Below are 19,513 nucleotides of genomic sequence, written 5' to 3' on the forward strand. Positions count from 1 at the left end.
CCTCTCTTCTCCACATCCATCCTCCTTTTTTCCAAAATATTTCAGCAAGTTCATCTACAGGCATGTGAGAGACAAAGAAAAATGTTAAAATGGCTGGTGGTCAGGATGGTCCTGGTTGGGGGGGGTCTGCCCCCCGAAGCTGAAGGGTTTTTGCCATGTTAATGTTCCAGAATTTGCAAGGAGAGAGAGGGAGACAGCTATTTATCCAACTCTTTACAAGTTGGACAAAATCTGCATTCTTATGACACCAACTTCTGTGCTGTGTGAGTCTTCTCTCCAAAACTGGAAAGGAGGACTCAAGACTCAAGCCAGGAGGAAGACTCAAGCCTAAGACCACTGAAATGATCTTGTTTGAAATAAAAAAAAAAAAAAAAGCTTTGAAGCCTCCAAATCCCCTTCATTTTGTATTTCACAATTTATATCTCTGTTATAATATGGTAAATGGACTGCATTTATATAGCGCTTTTCCACCTGTATCAGACGCTCAAAGCGCTTTACAATAATGCCTCACATTCACCCCAATGTCAGGGTGCTGCCATACAAGGCGCTCACTACACACCGGGAGCAACTAGGGGATTAAGGACCTTGCCCAAGGGCCGTTAGTGATTTTCCAGTCAGGCTGGGATTTGAACTGAGGATCTTCTGGTCTCAAGCCCAACGCCTTAACCACTAGACCATCCCCTCCCCTGTTATATACAGTATTTTATGATGGCACAATCACATTATAACACAAGTATATTATTAATGTCTTTAAATGAAAATATAGTCAAAATTTTAAAATGAACATCAAACCTTTATTATTTAACATCCATAACAGTGCCTAATTGTTCAATGCAAGTGCTATGTTAAGGAATGGCCAGCAGATGTCGCCATATCAAATGCTTCAAATACTGAACCATTTCAACACAATTGCTTCTTCTTTCAGTGTTCAAAATACTTGGGTTTCTCCTTCACTAATAATTAGCAATAAAATACTTCAGTGACCACACGTTTTCAGCGCATGTGCACAGATAGACTTACAATCAGGAATTCTTGCTAACGAGGACATTTACCTGTTACATCTGTAGCCTACTGTGTCAACACACTGATTAGGCTATGTCTGACATCAGGGTGAATGTGAGGCATTGTTGTAAAGCGCTGTGAGCGTCTGATGCAGCTGGAAAAGCGCTATATAAATGCAGTCCATTTGCCATTTTCCTTCTTCCACAGTCACTCAGCTTTTGAGAACTGTCTACTCCACATAGATTTACCATAGAGTGCCATACTGTTTGTATTTCTTCATAACTGATGTAAATAAAGTCCAAGACATATTCAATGACTTGGAAATGTTCATGTATCCATCCCCTGACTTGTCTGAAGAAAACTGTCAATAAAACCTATTTTATTGTCACCTGATTATTTACAAGTGTGCCATTACTTATGCAAATCATCATCTTGGCTTTTAAATTTTTAATTAATTTATATCAAGTTGTAGAGATTTGGTTTGAGTTTGAGTTTAAGGACAAAAATTTTACAAATTTTAAATTTTTTGTAGTTTTTGTATTTCTTGTATTTTAAATAGCATAAACAAATTAAAATATGTGAAATACCAAGGGGCCAAATAATTTTGGACTGAACTGTATATGTCTGTCCAAAAAGTAACGGACCTTTTTTATTTTTTTCAAAAACTATATGGATTTGAATCATGTGCGCTTGCATCAGCCAAGCTTGAACCTTCGTGCGCATGCGTGAGTTTTTTCACGCCTGTCGGTTGCGTCATTCGCCTGTGGGCAGGCTTTGAGTGAGCACTAGTCCACCCCCCTCGTCGGCTTTTCATTGTCAGGGAAATGGCTGAATGATTTGGAGCTTTGCTGCATCAAATTTTTCCAGAAACTGTGAGAGACAGCCAGGTGGACACCATTCGCTAAATTCAGATGGCTTTTAGGGATGATTTTATGGGGATCACACAGATTGAGGAGTGTTACAGCCGGTTTAAAGACCGCCCACAGCGGCTGAGAGCACGCCGCATTTCGAGCGGCGATCGACAGGCTCAAACGACCAGATCATTTCCAAACTGAACACTGTGTTGATCCGGGACGTCGTCTGACTACCACAGAAATGGCAGAAGATGTGGACATCAAGACTTTTTCGGCACATTCCACTGTTACAGGAGTTTTTGTCATGGAAAGAGGATCGGAGGAATGCGCCACCGTACCGCGAATGGTGCAGGACAAAACCACAGGAATTTGCGCGTCAGGACGGAGCCGCATGGCGCAAAGCAACGCCGTGATGAAGCCTCACAGGACATGTTCTGGCATGTCCAGCTCGTCCACAATTTCTTGGATAGTCACACGACTGAAAAGCCACCGAAAGCCGTCCTGTGAGACCAACACAGAGGTGGTTTTGTGCCGCGCCATTCGCGGCACGGTGGCGCATTCCTCCGCTTCTCTTTCCATGAAAAAAACTCCTGTAACAGTGGAATGTGCCGAAAAAGTCTTGATGTCCACGTCTTCTGCCATTTCTGTGGTAGTCAGACGACGTCCCGGATCAACACAGCGTTCAGTTTGCAAATGATCTGGTCTTTGAGCCTGTCAATCGCCGCTCGGAACGCGGTGCGCTATCAGGCGCTGTGGGCGGTCTTTAAACCGGCTGTAACACTCCTCAATCTGTGTGATCCCCATAAAATCGTCCCTGAAAGCCATCTGAATTTAGCAAATGGTGTCCACCTGGCTGTTTCTCACAGTTTCTGGAAAAATTTGATGCAGCAAAGCTCCAAATCATTCAGCCATTTCCCTGACAATGAAAATCCGACGAGGGGGGTGGACTAGTGCTCACTCAAAGCCTGCCCACAGGCGAATGACGCAACCGACAGGCGTGAAAAAACTCACGCATGCGCACGAAGGTTCAAGCTTGGCTGATGCAAGCGCACATGATTCAAATCCATATGGTTTTTGAAAAAAATAAAAAGGTCTGTTACTTTTTGGACAGACCTCGTATTTGTAAAGATATTCATGTGCCCATTAAAGGATTTTTTTTCCCTTCTCTCTGCTAAAAATTCTTTTTGTCTCCTGTACTTTCTGTGTGTATATGTAGATGGAGGGGACTAATTTTTGGGGGGAGATACAAATATTTTAAACCTCCATGACTCAATCGTCCAGTAATAGTTAATGCTGAAGTGATACTATGATCATATAAAAACATCTTATGAAGCACTTTTATTTTTTTTGTGAGGTTAATGACCTGAAATAAGGTAACACAACCTCACAACAGACTGTGTTAACCAGCCAACTGTCCACGTGGGGAAACCAAGCACGTGTTCAGTGACATGGTTTAGTAATTTGGGTAAACATTATGTGATTGGTAATGATTGATGTGAAGCTTTTCCTGTCAAACATGCTGGAATTTAGCCTCTGATGCAGCTTTCAATAGCACAGGTCAAAACGTCATGGAAACTACAAAGTAATATAAAGTGGGAAATATGACGGGATGAGGAACAAATGGTTTTTAGGGATGAGCAGAGTGGATACCACCACCAACTGAGGAGTGTTGTTCACGTCCATGTCCAGCCCAGTCTCATTTTTTTTTTTTTCCCTTCATGTGCCCGTCACGAAATGAGTCAAATTTTCGTGAGTTACTTCTCCCAAAAAGGGCACCCGTCTGCAAAATTATTCCCAAAATAATTTAAAAGAAACACAGTAGGATATTTAACTTATATACTTATTTTTTGTTAACACAAACATTGCACATCTCATTACATAACTCAAATGATCAAATTTCCTAAATAAATTAAAAACAGGCAAAAAGAAGGCCATATTTTGCACGCTTTTTAATAACCAACCCATACATTAAATAATCATCAAAAAACATTCTAAGGTAAAACTATATATAAAAATAAATAAATAAATAAACCTGTGGTCTGAATAAATTAAATAAATGAAAATACTAAGGAGGTGAGGCTCTCTGCTGAGGTGACGGGAACAGGATGGTTCCAGTAGCATGTACATTAAGTAGATGCTTCACAGGAGTATCCTCCTTGGTGCTGTGATCTCTTGGAAGACTTTTATGACTTGACCGGGGTTTATTTGTATGTCTTGCTCAATGGCAGGCAGGATTAGGTCAGAGAGTCCGTCTTCCCCACAGAGACCCCTGAGTCTAAGATCTTCAGTTTTGAATATGATCTTTCCACTCAAGCTGTTGTCACTGGCAGTGTTGCATAGATTTTTACCAAGGATTTCTTGCAGGTTCTTCAAAGGAAAGCTGGAATGGAACACCTCTGTCTTCAGGTGGTCCTCATTTTCCTTCTCAGAGAACATGGATTTGGGGTGCTTGTCCAGTTGGCCCACACTGTTAGCTAGTGGAAGGAGTGCATGATTGTGCCAGCTGGACTTCCAGTGATGCTCCCCTGGAATCTTATCTTAGGGACCTCATAGTACCATATCACCCCAATAGAGCGCTTCGCTCTCAGACTGCAGGCTTACTTGTAGTTCCTAGGGTTTGTAAGAGTAGAATGGGAGGCAGAGCCTTCAGCTTTCAGGCTCCTCTCCTGTGGAACCAGCTCCCAATTCAGATCAGGGAGACAGACACCCTCTCTACTTTTAAGATTAGGCTTAAAACTTTCCTTTTTGCTAAAGCTTATAGTTAGGGCTGGATCAGGTGACCCTGAACCATCCCTTAGTTATGCTGCTATAGACTTAGACTGCTGGGGGGTTCCCATGATGCACTGAGTGTTTCTTTCTCTTTTTGCTCTGTATGCACCACTCTGCATTTAATCATTAGTGATTGATCTCTGCTCCTCTCCACAGCATGTCTTTTTCCTGGTTCTCTCCCTCAGCCCCAACCAGTCCCAGCAGAAGACTGCCCCTCCCTGAGCCTGGTTCTGCTGGAGGTTTCTTCCTGTTAAAAGGGAGTTTTTCCTTCCCACTGTAGCCAAGTGCTTGCTCACAGGGGGTCGTTTTGACCGTTGGGGTTTTTCTGTAATTATTGTATGGCCTTGCCTTACAATATAAAGCGCCTTGGGGCAACTGTTTGTTGTGATTTGGCGCTATATAAATAAAACTGATGATGATGATGAATCTCCTGTTGAGTTCTGCAGTGAAGGTGTCAATAAATGTGTAGCACACATTTGTCCTGTAGTATGACTCCACAGAGTTGACCTCATCACTCACTTGCGATGCAGTTGTGCTGTGTTTGAAACACACTGGCACTTTCCGTTTCCGTTCCTGACCAGGCACCACAGCAGGTAACGGAATGTTGAGAGTCTGCCTTCTCTGACACACCTTGAAATATCTCAGCAAGCATCTCCTCAGCCCTCAATGCTTGTATTGTGTGAAGTACACCATCAATGAGCTTGTCGGTTGTGGAGAGGTCCAGGCTTTCTTCTTGCAGAGAGTATGAGGTAAGAGCAGTGACTTTGAATGCCAGGGTGGTGATTTCCATGCAGAGGATGAATGAGAAGTTAATTGCATTTTTGAACATTTTGCATCCTCTCAGGCAGGTCAGGTGGACCTCTTTCACAGATCTCATTAAGGAGAATCATTATATCTTTCAGATTTCTGTGAAGGGCCTTCAGTGCTTGTTCCCTGCGAGCCCAACAGGTATCTGACAACCTTTTAAGTTCCACACTGTGTTCTTCTGCATTCAGTGACTGCTGCAGTCTAACTAAAGCAGCATGGCGCTTCGGGGAGCTGCTCCAAAAGGCACACAGCTTCTCCATGAGGTTGAAGAAGGTTACAAAGTGCTTATTTGACTTATTTGACTTTCAGGCTTGAAGTCCTTTGTGCCGCTTGTGTTGGCTGCTGCACACACACATTCTTCAGCTCCAGACCATTCTTCTGTGGAAAGGAGACAACATTATTAGCCCGCTCCTGACCTGTTGTTGCATCAATGTTGCAAAAATCTCTCCTTTATATGCATTTAATGTAGATATTACAGCTGTTCTTTGTGGGAAACAAAGACTTTGTGGGACCTGCTTGGATTTCTCTTTGGATCTCCCTCCTGATCTATGTACCCACTGAACTTGTCTAGTTTGTAAAAGAGTAAAACTGCCTTATCTGTCTGTCTGTTTGTCTGCAGTTTGCCCCCCCCCCCCCCCCCCCACATTAAACATGACAAACGTCATTAAACAGCTGGACAACGCTTTGAATCACATATGTCATGACTCATGAGGACAAAATGTGTAAGCTTTGCATGGATGCTTTCCACACACATTTATTCAAAACACACAGCAAACTATAATAAACAACTGTTTTGACACTTTATAAAGGTAATTTGAGGTCTTGTGTGAAAGACTGTACAAAAAAAAAAGTTCAAACAATAAACACAAATGCACATTTTGAACAATATATAGAAAATGGTCTATGCGTTTTGTTGTCCATTGATATGGTAAACAGTGATTTATGTCGAGAAAGCAACAGAGTTATCCAGTAACATTCACATGCAAAGTAGTGGAGCAATCCTGATAGTTACACACTCTTTGTTTGAGCACGTGAGATTGTCATCAGAGGATCTCGTCTGCTCCTGCTTTCACTGATCGCTGTGCGTAATGGCGTAGGGCACACTGGATGTACTCATTGGAGCACCCAGGGGGCTATTCAAACGGGCCAACTAGTAACATATCACTCCTGAAAACGATCTTTGGTTTTTCACGTGAGGTAAATCTGCCCTACGATTGGATTTTGGAAAACCATATGACGGTGAACCAATTCCAATTGGACACTCACATTGCGCATGTCATCACACAGCTTCTATGAGGAGTACAAAGATGGCCGATGACTGGCTTGAACGTCTGCGGAGTTAACTTTTCAGCAAAAAAAAGTACATTTCTATTTCATATCATTAAAAAATTATTTATAATTTAGTAAAGCTTGGTCTTAGTCGTCGTGTACGACGGAGTCAGCCCCAGAGGGATAAATTTGGTGGTTAATTTTGGACCAGGGATTGCAAAGACACTGACCTGTCTGTCTGATGCTGCGGCTCAGAGCGCTTTGACCTCTGGCCCTCAGCACTGCTAGAGTGGAGGAGATTGGGGCAGAATTCTCACAAGAACTCAAATAAATACCCGTCAGATATCAAAACATACTTTTTTGGGGGGGGCGGGGTGATGACAGAGAGGGTAATTTTTATTTTTGAATATTGCTAATTAAAAAAAGGGCTCCAGAAAGAGTGCTTTTCTCGTCCAGGGCAAAAGGGCAGGTGCTTGAACGCCACACGTTTTTTTTTTTTTTTTTTTGGTGCCCCCGTCATAAAAAGCGCCCCATTTTCATGACATGGTTTTTTATTTTGCTATTTATAATCCTCCCCTTCTCCTAACTCTAACCATAACCATAGCATAAGTGTCTACCCTTCCCTAACCCTAACCATAACACCCCCGGATCCCCCGTCACCCCACATTTCGTGCACCTGTCACAAAATGAATTTGTGCCATCGCAGTGGCGGTTTTTAGTACAAGCCATACAGGTTGGGGCGGCACCATGGGCACGAACACTGAAAAATTAAAAAATAATCTCCACTGCAAAATGTTTTTCTTGTCACTGTGTGAAGGTGAAAGAAACGGGGAGGGGCGCGCGGTGGACAGTTCACCTCTTTGTAATTGAAGGGATTGTGCTAAAGTCAGTTACACTTCAACTTTCTTCCAAATAACACACATATCATTCATAAGATTATAAATACAGGTCTATAATTCCTGGACGTTTTTTTTTTAATTGTGTGAAATGTCCTGCCGCACACGGAGAGAGAGGATTCGGTCCTCTCCGTGTGCGGCAGAACCCGGGGACAGGCGCTCTCCTGCCACACGGTCCGCGGATCATCCAGCAAAAACGAGGCAGGCAGTCTTTGAAAGCAGACAGACAAGGTGTAAGAACAGGTTTGAATGTCACCAGAGAAAACAAACTGCCCACTTGTGGAAAAAAAAAGTTTGCAGAAAGGAGAGTCTGCCTGTTTATAAAGACGGAACTTATGCTGTGTTCACATTACTAGCTGAAGTGACTGAATCTGACCCTTTTTGTGTGCCTGCAAGTGTGTGTTTTTACAATAATTTTCCAGCAACTGGCAACTCTTTTTAATGTCATGTACACTGACATAATAATAATAATAATAATAATAATAATAATAATAATAATGTTCAAAATGAGGCTTAGTTTCATAATTAATTGGTTTATTTGAGGGAGAAAAAGAATCACATTTGATTTCATTGGCATGGAAATGCTAGTAAGATTTCAGTTTAGAATTTCTTTTGACCCACAGATGAAGAGCAAAAATTAGGGAGAAAAAAGGCAAATACTACATGATCCAATTTCTGTCAAACCTAAAACGTTAGCAGATTAGTTAATGTTAAGTATTTACATATTTAGCCTAATATTTACAAACATCAAGCTAAATATTTAGCTAAATGTTGAGACGAATGTGCACCTTAATAAAAGACCTAATTGTTCTTCCCTGAAAGACAGATTTAAATAAAGTGTCTAATGACAGACATTTAACATGTAAGGGTGTGTTTATTGAAATTTGCAACTCATGGATGTTTTGAAATGGTAAATGGACTGCATTTATATAGCGCTTTTCCATCTGCATCAGACGCTTTACAGTGCTTTACAATTATGCCTCACATTCACCCCTTTTGAGCTCACCTCCTTTTGAGCTATTTTGTAGCCTACAGTCTTTTAATATCAATTTCAATTGAAGGGTCACTTGTAAAATATTAATAATAAAATAATAATTTTAAAAAATGGTTGTTTGTGCAAAATTTTGTGGTGGGGGAATGGGGGAGGCGCTCAGTGGGGGTCTTGCCCAAGGAGTAATTCAGTGTAGAACCGCCACTGTGCCTCCGTCACGAACCTGTAGATTAATGTGCTTTGCATAATGCCACCACAAACTGACGTGAGACTGGGTTGATCTTTACACGTGCCTGGGTGCGCATGTTACGGGTGAAACACTGAATAAACTAAACTTTAGCATCAAACAAATCTGTTACGACAAACAGATCAATGAACTATACCTGATCAACAGGATAAACATCCTGCACACACACACGCGCGCGCACACACACACAGAAATGGGAGTGTATGTTAATGGGCCGTGACTGACAGCGAGGCCCACACTGAGTTTGTGTTGCACAACTGCAGAAGATGTGAGGTGTTCAGGTCTAGCTGGGAGATATGAACGCAGAACCGTGCTGTGACTTTGTGGCCCCAAATATGAGGAACAAGTCTCACACATCTCATCTTTTTGATGCACAACAGCATCAAAAACAACACAAGTTCAGCATTCACACACAAACAGAAAAATTAAATTTCAGCACTCATCACTTGTTTTCATAGATGGTAAATCTTAAAAAATTAAGACATTTACTGTTAAACTTCATTAAAATGTTTTCTATTAAAAGATTGTTCACTGTTAATGTTAAAAGATTATTTCATTTTTCTGGTGAACTTAATGTTGTTATGCTTCTGTTTAGATACTTTTAATCGTAGTGACCTTGATTGTTCTCTTCAAAGTCTAAATACAACTACAGGCCGAGGATGTACATGGCCACCGGGTGGTCCTGTCTACCATGATGAGAATGTGCATGAAACCCAAAGAGGGGGGTAGGGCCAACGAGGTCCACATTAACATGATCAAACCTCCGCTCCAAGACCGGGAAGGGAGCCAGGGGAGCTTTAACATAGTGGTGGATCTTGGAGCACTAACAGTCGCCACAAGAGTCCACTCAGACACTAACATCCTTCTTGAGCCCATGCCAGACCAACTTGGCTACCACCAGCTTGTGTGATGGTTTCCTCCCTAGGTGGGAAAGACCATGCACAGCTTTAAAGGCACGCTGCTTCCATACGGCAGGGACAACGAGCTGTGGCCACCCCGTGAAGATGTCGCAGAGCAGCTTGGTGCCGCTCTTACCAAAGGTGATGTCTGTCCGATGTAATCCATTGTGTGCAGATCTGAGTGACTGCACCTCTGGCTCAGGAGAGGCAGTCAACAATGAAGTTTGTCTTGCCGGCGACATGCTGTAGGTCTGTGGTGAACTCTAAGATGTAAGCGAGCTGCCATTGCTGGTGGACGGAACAAGGTTCTAACACTTTGGCCATGGCAAAAGTCAGTGGTTTGTGGTCAACGAAAGCTTTAAAAAGCCAGCCCTCCAGTACTATGCGGAAGTGTTGGGCGGGAAGGTGAAGGGCGACCAGCTCCCAGTCAAATGTGCTATATTTTGCGTCGCAGGGGTTTAACTGCCAACTGAAGAAAGGAGTAGTGCCAGGCTCCATTTACCCACTGTTCATGTAACACACCCACCGCATAGTCCAATGCATCTGTAGTGATGGCTATGGGGGCGTTCAGCAATGAATGAGCCATATGACTGACATTAAATGTTGGATGGATGTGCATAGACCTGGAGAGATGGAGACGAACAGAGACAGGATTAATGATTTTGGAAACCGGGACGGGACCAAAGAACCTGGGAGCCAATTTCTTGGGCTATCCTCTTTGTGTAAGGTGGCATGTGGAGAGCTAAACTTTCTGTCCGGGAGTATATGGTGGCGCAGTGGACTTCCTTCAGTCAGCAGCAGTTTTGTAGACCACCATGGAATGTAACAAAGCCTTCCTAGCCCGCTCCCAGGTTCGTTGGCAATGGAGAATCAGGCTAAGAGCTGAGGAACAGAGGAGGTATGGTTAACAGGTGGAAACAATGAGGGTTGATGACCATAAATTACGTGAAAAGGAGAGTAACCGAAGGATGCTGAGGGTAAACTATTATGTGCTAACTCTATCCAGGGAAGTTGAGATGACCATGATGCTGGGTGTTGTGAGGCAAGAACCCGGAGACCCTTTTAAAGCTCTTGATTAAGCCGCTCAGTTTGCCCATTGGCCTGTGGAAGGTAGCCCAGAGTTAAACTGGACATGACCCTGAGAAGATGGCAGAACTCCCTCCAGAAATTAGAAACAGATTGCGGCCCATGATCATATATAATGTCTTGCGGTAACCCGTGCATTTTAAACACCTGTGACAGCATCGCCTCTGCTGTTTCTTTAGCAGATGGCAGACTTGGCAAGGGAATGAAATGACATCATCGTCAACAACCTGTCTACAACGGTCAAAACCACAGTATGACCCGTAAAGGACGGAAAACTGGCTACAAAGTCTAAAGAGCTGTGAGTCCACAGGCGAGTTGGTAGAGAAAGCGGCATTAAAGTGCCTGCGGGCGGGTGGTGGATGACGTATGCATTGTACATACATGGCAAGCATTAACATAGTCCAGGGGTAGGCAACCTGTTCCAGAAAGAGCCATGAGGGTGCAGGTTTTCTTTGCAGCCACTGACTCCACCAGGTGATTTTACTGATTAATATCACTTTGAGCAGATGGAATCAGTTAATCAGTGAAATCACCTGGTGGAGTCAGTGGCTGCAAAGAAAACCTGCACCCTCATGGCTCTTTCTGGAACAGGTTGCCTACCCCTGACATAGTCAGTGACATCTTTACATAACCATGGCCACCAGAATCTTTGCTGCACAATGAACATGGTCTTCTTGATCCCTGGGTGTCACGAAAATCGGCTATCATGGCACCAGTGAATCATGTCCCCCCTGAGAGCTACAGGAACATAGAGTTTTCCCTGCGTGCAACCATCGGGAACCCAGACCCAATTTAACCCTTGACTCTATATCCCATGTTAAAGCTGACACAAAGCATGATGCGGTAAAATGGTAATGGTAATGGTAAAATGGTCCCCAGATCAGCAGATGCATCAACCGGGTCTCCCTGATGAGACAACACATCCGGCTTACCGTTTTTGGTGCCCAGTCGGTAAGACAACACAAAATCAAAATGGCTGAAAAATATAGCCCATCTGGCCTGTTGGGAATTTAGACATTTGCAGTGCGTAAGTACGCTAGATTTCTGTGGTCAGTTTAGACAAGGAATGGAATTTGTGCACCCTCTAGCCAGTGCCGCCACTCATCCAAGGCCACTTTACCAGCCAACAGCTCGCGGTTGCCGATGCCATAATTACGCTCAGCAGCGCTCAGTCTTTTCAACAAAAAAGTATATGGATACAGCCTGTTGTCTGAAGGAAGTCTCTGTGATAGGACTGCTCCTGCACCCACATTAGAAGCATCGACCTCAACCACGGACTGATGAGCAGGGTCAGGAAGGAGCAGCACGGGGGCTGCGGTAAAGCGATCTTTTATGACTCTGAATGCCTCGTCACACTCCGGCGTCCATACGAACGGATGGAGGGACGAGATGATTTCATGCAGAGGAGCTGCGGACATGCTGAAGTTGCATATGAACTTACGATAAAAGTTAGCATAACTCAGGAATCTTTGTACTTCTTTACGGAAAGTGGGAACGGCCCAGTCCCACACCGCCGCTACCTTTTCCGGATCCATCTTAATTTCCCCCTCCGCAATAACAAAGCCCAGGAAGGACTATAGTCTATGGAATTCGCACTTCTCAGCTTTTACGAAGTCATTTTGTAGTAAAGTTTGCAGAACAGTGCATACATGCCGGGTGTGAGTCGCCAGATTGGGGAAAAAGATTAAGATGTCGTCTAAGTACAGAAACAAATTTGTTAAGGTACTCCTGTAACACATCATTCACTACATTCTGGAACACAGCAGGTGTGTTCATGAGTCCAAACAGCTTGGCTAAGTATTCGTAATGCCCAGTAGGCGTATTAAAGGCTGTCTTCCTTACATTTTTCTGTTTAATCTGGACTAAATGATAAGCGTTGAGTAAGTCGAGTTTAGTAAATATCGTGGCTCCTTCTAATAACTCGAAAGCAGAAGAGATAAGCAGCAGCAGATAACGGTTCTAACAGTGACATTTTTTAAGCCACGGTAATCTATGCAGGGGCGGAGGGACTTATCCTTCTTATCCACAAAAAAGAACCCCACCCCTGCTGGTGATGACGATGGTCTGATCAAACCGGCAGCTAGCGTCTCTTGGATGTATTCATTCAGAGCGTGGCATTCAGGGACTGACAGAGAAAAGACTTTTCCCTGAGGCAGACTCACACTGGGGAGGAGCTCAATGGCATAGTCGTATTCACAATGGGATGGTAAAGTTTTAGCTTTAGCTTTGCTGATTACGAGTGCAAGGTCATGGTAACATGTCGGTACCCCTACAAGGTCCGGGTTCAAACCTAGTGAAGGGCATTCAGATTTAGCTAAGCAAACATTAGTGCAAGCCGGTCTCCAGGAAATAATTTCACCCTTAGTCCAATGAAAATTGGGCCCGTAACGTTGTAACCAACTCACACTGTGTAATAAATGGTCTGACATCACCAGTCTCGCCAGAGAAGCGTGCTGGTTGTGACAACTGCTTGCAGATCACAGGTGCAGGTATGGAAGCCGATGAGGCTGCTAACAGCCCCGGTGGTGGTACACTGGAATTACCGGTGGCTGTGTCCGATGTAGCCCGAGGATTAAATCTTGACAGTAGTTGACTCATCTGTGCGCTTACTAATGACATGAAAGAGTCCTGGTGTTTAGCTAGCTCGCTAAACCCAGTGCTGAGTGCAGTGAGCTGGTCTTCCTGCTGTGTTATCTGCCGGCTGTGATGGCATACCACCAGCTGGAACGGGTCTGAGCCTGCTGTGTCCACTGTTGGCCAGATTGATCTGACAGGTGGGTTGGTCAAACGCGGTTGGACACAAATGCAAGGCTCACACAAACAACTGTGGTTAGTAAAAGGTTTTAGTGGTGTGGATAGCAGAGGCCAATACACGAGTAGGCAGTCCAAGAAACACAGCAGGACAAAAATCATCAGGCTTAAGGCGTGGTCATACAAACGGACAGGAGGTCAGGAAAAAACGAGGCAGGGAGGACTATGGAACACAAGAAACAGAGCTGGAAAGAAGGCATGAGGCGTATCAATCTGGCGAGGATCGACAGCACCCAGTGAGCTTATATAGCCCCAGGTGATGAGCAGCAAATTAGGAACAAGTGTGCGTGGAAAGCACCAGAACAAGGGTGTGGCCAGAGAGAGAGAAACGCCCACCACCAAGAACCCAGGGACAGACAAGAGAGATAGAGACAGACAGACCCAAGCAGAAAACCCAGCAAGAGAATGAACACACAGAAAACCAGTGAATCAAAGAAAATAACAAAACAGACCAAAAACAAAAAAACAGAAAACCAGAAACAAAGATTCAAACCCTGAAAGCTGGGTAACGTTCTTAAGACCAAACAACATTTTCAGAAGAGTCCAAAAGGCGTGATCATGCCAGTCGTGGGGTTATCCCTTGGGTGAACTAGCACTTGGTGGTAAAGTCCACCTTTGAGAAAATGACTGTGCCCGCCAGGTGCACTGAAAAGTCCTGGATGTGGGGCACTGGGGAGTCATTCGGTGTTGTGGTGTCAATAAGTCGGTGGTAATCGCCGCAAGGACATCATCCGCCGCCAGGCTTGGGTACCATGTGAAGGGGCAACGGCCATGGGCCTGCCGGAGCAGCAGATAATGCCAAGTTGTTCCATGCTGTCGAACTCCGCTTTGACAATTCTGAGCCTGGCTGTGTCAAGATGCATCGCCTGGGCATACACTGGCGGGCCCATGGTGGTGATGTGGTGCCCCATTCCGTGCTTGGCAGTGGAGGCTGAGAAGGTCCGGCTGTGGGAGTGCGAGGAATTCCCCAAGTAGGTAGTGAAACATGTCAGCTTGTAACAGCACACCAGACAGCCTAATGGAGTCCACGCTGATAAAGGTGCAGCCGTATGAGCAAAAGGTGGTGGCATTGATCAAACGCCAGCTCTTGACATCCACCAGCAGTCCGTACAAGCACAGAAAGTCCACACCCAGGAGGAGGACGGCAACATTAGCCGTGGTGAAGTCCCAGCTAAAACTCTGTCCACTGAAACACAAGTCCACGTGTCATGTGCCGTACACTGCATCTGCACATGTGCTGAAGAGTACATTGCGTGGGCTACAAATGCAATAATAATCACTCACTCATCTGATCCAGGTGTGAAAAATATCTGTGGGCGCCAACTGGTGGAGAAGCTAACACATGACACTGGTTAAAAAGACAGAGCTAAAACCAGGATCCAGGGAAAATCCTGACATTACCCCCCTCAACGGGAGCCCCCTGGCACCTTCCAATGGCTTATCCGGATGATGCCGGTAGAAATCCCTCAGGAGAGAAGGGTCCAGGATAAGGTTCCTCTTTACCCAGGAGTGCTCCTCTGGTTCATAACCCTCCAGGTCCACCAGATATTGGTAGCCCCAACCCCTGCATCGGACGTCCAGGATTTTAGTGACAGACCAGGCAGGTTGGCCATCAATGATCCAGGCAGGAGGAGTAACAGGTCAAGGACGACAGAGGTCACTGGAATGGACAGGCTTGAGTTGTGAAACATGAAAGACTGGATAAATCCTGAGGAACGGAGGCAGACGGAGCAGCATAGCAGTGGGATTTACTACCTTGTCAATGACAAATGGGCCAGTATACCTGGGAGACAATTTAGGAGACTCAGTTTGCAAGGGAATGTCACGGGAAGATAATCACACCTCCTGTCCGGGTTGGTAGTCAGGGGCCAGGGTTCTCCTCCGGTCTGCATGGCGGTGGGTCTGAACCTGTGTTTCCTTGAGTACTGACTGAGTTCGTTTCCATAGTTGGCAGTTGAAGGTGGTCCTGAACTGAAGGGACCGAGAGTTCCTCTTCTTGCTCTGGGAAGTGCGGGGTTTGATAACCGATCAAGGCCTCAAAAGGTGACAGACCAGTGGCAGAGGACACTTGGCAACTATGGGCATATTCAACCCAGGGAAGGTATGAGCTCCAGTCAGAGGGATGGTCAGCGGACACGCACTGTAGGACGGATTCAAGGTCCTGGTTGGTTCTTTCCGTTTTTCCATTCGTCTCTGGGTGGAAACCGGAAGATAAGCTGACCGAGGCCCCCAGGGCATCACAGAAGCACCTCCACACCTGCGAGGTAAACTGAGGGCCTCTGTCGGACACTATGTCCTGGGGTATGCCATGCAGCCGGAGGACGTGTTGAACCAGGAGGTCAGCAGTCTCCTGGGCTGAAGGTAGTTTCTCCAGGGCAATAAAGTGCACAGCTTTTGAAAACCGGTCTATGACTGTGAGAACCACGGTTTTCCCTTGGGAGGCCAGGAATCCGGTTATGAAATCAAGCCCTATGTGGGACCAAGGGCAGGCTGGAAGCAGAAGAGGTTGGAGCATGCTGGTGAGGGGCCGGTGAAGTGTCTTCCCACGGGCACAGACTGTACAGGCTTGAACGAAACTCCATACATTGGCTTGACAGGACAGCCACCAGTAGCGGCAGTGGATAAGGTGTACAGTCTTATGAATCCCTGGGTGGCATGCCAACTTGGAGGTATGAAAGAACTGGATTACAGCTGATCGGGCCTCAGGGAGCATGAAGATACGGCCAGGAGGTCCCCGGCCGGGCTCAGGATGGTGAGACAGAGCCTCTTGGACAGCTTTATCCACCTCCCACATCAGGGCTCCCTACAACTGTAGACTGTGGGACAATGGAGCCTGGAGTTTCTGAAGTTGTGGAGGTAGTGGGCAGGTAAATCCGGGACAGGGTGTCTGGTTTGCCTTTCCTTTTGCCTGGACCAAAGGTAATTGTGAACTGAAACCGGGTGAAGAACAGCACCCATGTGGCTTGTCGGGTTTTAAGTGTTTTGCTGTTCTGATGTATTTCAGGTTCTTTTGATCCATCCATACAATGAATGGGACTGCAGCTCCTTCCAGCCAGTGCCTGCATACTGACAGGACTTCTTTAACAGCTAACAAGTCCCAATTGCCTACATTGTAATTTTTCTCATCCAGTGTTAGGCAATGGGAGAAAAAGGCACATGGGTGCATCCAATTGTCCTCCACAGTCCTCTAGGACAACACTGCACCCACCCCTAGCTCTGAGGCATCAACAAAAAAATGTTTCTCAGGGTCAGGTTGAGCGAGTATTGGTGCTGTGGAGAAGTGGTGTTTGAGTGTATGGAATGTGTCTGCTGCAGGTGTCCGGTGGAAGGAGACTTTGGTGAGGTTAAGGCGGTGAGTCAAGTGTAGACACCCATGGTAGCACACTTCGCTCCACTGACTAACTGACTTGGACAACCAATTAGTGAAGCAAATAACTGAAACAATACTTCACATGGTGATACAAGCACCAAATCCAGCACAAATTCTCCTTAGACATTGCTTTTTTGAAAAACCGACGGGCCACTTGAACTCTATAGAATTCAGTCATAGATAGTCCAAAGTGTACCTTTTTGGAATCTTTACAATCAGATAAATAATGTGGTATAATTTTCAATATGACTGAAGCATTTTTATATTTTGACCCCTATGTAATTCTTCAATTGACCCCTACATGGCCGCCTATTGAAAATTCAAGTGGCCCCGTCGGTTTTTTCAAATGAGTAATATCTAAGGTGTACTTTTGCCAAATTTGGTGCTTGTATCACCATTTGAAGGATTCCTCTGTAAATATTCTGTTATTTGCTGTACTAAATCAATCCGGGAATTGTGTTACGGTCGGAGAACCGGGTTTGGATGGTTGACCCATATGCAGGAGCAGTAAGGCAGACAAAGAGGTTTAAACAGTGGAAGGACTAAAGGAGGATGGACCATGAGGACTTGACTGACAGGACAGACAGGGCAAAGAGACACTGACTGGAACCACAGAAGCAAACCTGCGTTGTTGCTGGGACTGGATAAACTGTGGGGGAGAATGAGAGGGCAGGTGAGATCGTGAAGGTACATTTGGGCACACATCTAGAAATGAAAAGTCAAAGCTAAACTCAATAATTAATTCTGAGGTTCAGTTCATTCAGGCTTTCAGTTCAGAATCAAAATCTCAGTTCATTCCGGATTGGAGTTTAGGTCAAAGTCCAATTCATTCAGGAGTCCAGTTCAGATCAAAGCTCAGGATTGAAGTCTTTGTTCATACAGGAATTCAGTTCTACATGACACACCCTAAAGGTGGGCACACGTGGCAGACAGGCGGAGTCAGGTGACAGCCCCCAAGTTCCAGGCATTGGTGCATGCAGCAATTTAGCAGAGCTAAAACTCTCTGGGTAACTGCACTCAGAGAAAACCACAGTTACATTAACTCAGGAACTTAGCAGCTGTGTGTGGATCACTCCAGACTGTCAGCAGATCAGATCACAAAATAACTTAACAGTACAGTCAGTAGAAAAACTGGATCACTGTGCACACTGTTCCTAAAACAGTGGAGACGCACACACACTCTGATCACTGAATAACCGCTGGTCACTAAGCAGAACGGACGGTGATAATAGTTGCTGATTAATGTGAGACATGGCAGGTGAAAAGACACGCCAGGCAGCTGACATATTACGTGAGAGTTTAAGCAGAAGGCAGGTGGGCGTGACCGTGGAAAACGCACAAATGATAATACAGAATAATATTTAGAGCTGTAACTTACAGAGCAACACGTGATAGGTGACTTTATCATTAAAGCCCAAAACCTTACACAGAAACACACGGGCAGTGGTGTCTGAACCAGGAATATTTGCAGAGGAAATAAAGATTGTAAATTAATCCTGATAGTTTAACAGGAGAAATCACCTTTAAGTTCAAGCCAAGGAAGCGCCACTCGGCAGGTTACTCACTAAAGCCTGGAAAATCCTGAGAGGAAAAACACGGTGGGTTACATACTGCGCCTGGAAGCGACAGTGGAAAAACAGTCAGATACTTTCATGGACATGGGAGCCCATAGTGGAAAAATACAGCAGGAAAAGTTAATGAGCTTAGAGGCTCACAGCGGAAAAAACTCAGGAAGTGACATTAGCTCTATCTGTGGTGGTAGGACACCAAACAAAGAACACTAAAACAAAACATAAGACCAGGTTACAAGCTGGGAGCGATGGCATGGCACAACTGGGATCCCAGACCCAGAGGAACGCGGAGGTTCTTCAGGGGGAAAGCAGCAGATGTAAGCTGTGGATTCTGGTCCCGAACCCATGACAGGTCTGGGGTTAAATCTGGAATGGTGAATAGACGAGATGAACATCAGCTGACAACATCCACTCAGTGGCAATCCTGATCAGCCATGAGACGCCGCTCAAACAATGCCACATGCTGTCTTGACAGATGGGGCGGAGCCCAAGTGCAGCTTGACAGCCGGGAGCAGAGCCCTGATGTCACACACAGCAGACGCACCAAGCCACCAGCAAATTCACCCAGGAGCTCCACCTCAGCTTCACCTGAAAACACAGACAACAACAGAAGCCAGCAGGTCAGGGAGGACCAGGGGCAAACCACAATAGATTGTGCTCAACAATCCAGGGGTGTCCCAGAACCACAGGTGAGGTGGAAGGAATTACAAAGAACTGTATTGGTTCTCGATGATTACCTGATACGGTAAGTGTGACCGATTCAGTCTGATGCGTGATGGATGGAAGTGGGGTTCCATCTAGACACGAGACAGATAAAGGTTCAGACAGAGGAAGTGTAGGAATGCGGGCCTTAGTAACGATCTTATCACTAAGGAAGTTACCCTCAGCCCCAGTGTCCACCAGTGCTGGAAACGAGACAGACGAGGTCCCGAACAGGATCG

The sequence above is a fragment of the Thalassophryne amazonica genome, chromosome 4 (genome assembly GCF_902500255.1).
Source record: "Thalassophryne amazonica chromosome 4, fThaAma1.1, whole genome shotgun sequence".
NCBI classification, from domain to species: Eukaryota; Metazoa; Chordata; class Actinopteri; order Batrachoidiformes; family Batrachoididae; genus Thalassophryne; species Thalassophryne amazonica.